Below are 2,276 nucleotides of genomic sequence, written 5' to 3'. Positions count from 1 at the left end.
TTATTATTTTAATATTTCTTCCTTTTTATTTAAAATATCTTCCTACAGCTTAAACATTGGCAAATAAAGAATAAGTATTTGATGGGATTTTTAATATATAAATACCATATAAATGATTGCTTCGCTAAGAGATCTTTGGTACAAATATATAAACTAGTACTAATTTTTTTTAAATATTTTATAGTCCCCTTTTTACCAACGATACTTTATATGGACTGGACCTATAGTTTCACGTGAGCTCCGAACCCCGGTCCTTAGCATTAAGCTTACCGAACGGCCAGTGACCAACTTAGAGACCATCCCAGGAGACATCCGGTCCTACCCAGCCTGGTTATTGGCGTGACTGGGATGGTTACTCCTTGTCGGATTTTCCACTGTTGCCTAAGACATTTACAGTTACAATCACAAACAGAAAGTATATGCATATCCCAGCAGGATTCGAACTCGCGGCTTTTGCAACAATAGGAGGACCGTCTTGCCGTCTTGACCACAACGCCAACGAAGTCGGCTTATATTAAATTTAATTACTATCTTATGTAATTCTAAAAACTATCGATGTGTATCGAGGGTGAGGTGAAGACACAGGTCACTAACAACGCGCACATTTACTTGTTTGGCTAGTGCATTTGGGTGCACTGACATTCATTTAGAGCACTTTACACTGCCAGTATCGATCCAGGTTCCAAAGGATATTTCACTGAATTAAATTGTAACTGGTGTAATTTTCGGCGTCAATGATGGCACGCAGCACTTTATTTTGGAATCTCTGGAGCATAGCTTTGTTGGATATGTTAATAATATCCCACAGTTTGATAACATACGTCTCTATAGGCCACTATTATTCCAATATTTGTTTAATATCTGTGCATATGATATGTGGATCTGTTATATTGGTGTAATGGGTAAACTAGTGGGTCTGGGCTATGTTGATGGCTGTGAATTTTATTTATCTCTTAAGGCCGGATATAACGTCTCGCTCAGTAATCTCAAAAAAACTTCTTGTAGAATTATAATGACAGAACTAAGGAGTTACTAAAGAAGTTGCACAAAGTTATCGATCAAAACGGCGTATATATATTAGTCTAGATATAGACTAACCTTTTAAATTCATATGAATAAATTTGAATTGTTAATATTATGTATTCTAATAAATTAATTACCTGAAATGATGTGATAGTGCTGCTGAAGGCCCAAAGGAAACAATTTAGCATCGTGGTTAAAAATAGGAATCTACAGCGTGCAATATAATAGAAATTAAAAGGTTATAATATATAAATTATAAGAGACATTCATGAAACCTACAGCAAAGATATTTTGGAATAACCTTTATGTATATTTCCTAAAATATTAACATGATCATCATCATCATTATTAATCAATAGCTACCGCTTATCGAGGGTGTCTACAGGTCAATTGAAAAGTCCACAGCCTACCATAGTAAAACACATTTTTTTGGCAAAATTAGTATTTTTTATTCAACATAGTTGCCTTCAAGGGTGATACACTGATTATAGCGACCCTCCAACTTTTCGATGCCATTTTTGTAGTACGACTTTGTCCTTTGCTTCAAAATAGGCCTCAGTTTCGGCGATCACCTCTTCAATCGACGAAAGTTTCTTCCCAGCAAGCATTCTTTTGCGATCTGAGAACAGGAAATGGTCTCTGGGGGCCAGATCTGGAGAATACGGTGGATGAGGAAGCAATTCGAAGGTTTTATGGATTTTTGACATGGTGCATTGTCTTGGCACTTTCAAAAGCAGCACTTTCTTTTTCTTCAAATGTGGCTGTTTATGGGCGATTTCGTCCGTAAAACGGCCCAATAACGCTATGTAATAGTAAATCGCTGTTGATGGTCCTGCTTTTTCAAGGTAGCCAGTGAAAATTATTCCATGCGAATCCCAAAATACAGACGAAATAACCTTGCCAGCCGACTATTGCGTTTTTTCAGGCTTTGGAGCGGGTTCATCGTGTGTAGTCCACTCGGATGACTGTCGATTGGATTTCGAAGTAAAATGATTGAGCCATGTTTCATCCATTGTCACATATCGATGCAAGAACTCGGGTTTATGACGCTTGATCATCTTCAAACAGTGCTCCGAATCATCAACTCGTCGTTGTTTTTGGTCGAAAGTGAGCTCGCGCATCACCCACTTAGCACAGAGCTTTTTCGTATCCAAATATTCGTGAATAATATGATGTACACATCCAGTTGATATCTTTAGAGTTAGCAGACCTATAAAGATATTCATTCAATTTCATTTCATGGTCATTCAAAA

The sequence above is a fragment of the Rhynchophorus ferrugineus genome, unplaced genomic scaffold (genome assembly GCF_030347505.1).
Source record: "Rhynchophorus ferrugineus isolate W39M unplaced genomic scaffold, kcgeb_rfMv2 rfM7, whole genome shotgun sequence".
In the NCBI taxonomy this organism is placed as follows: Eukaryota; Metazoa; Arthropoda; class Insecta; order Coleoptera; family Curculionidae; genus Rhynchophorus; species Rhynchophorus ferrugineus.
Note: the sequence above shows the minus strand (reverse complement) of the source record.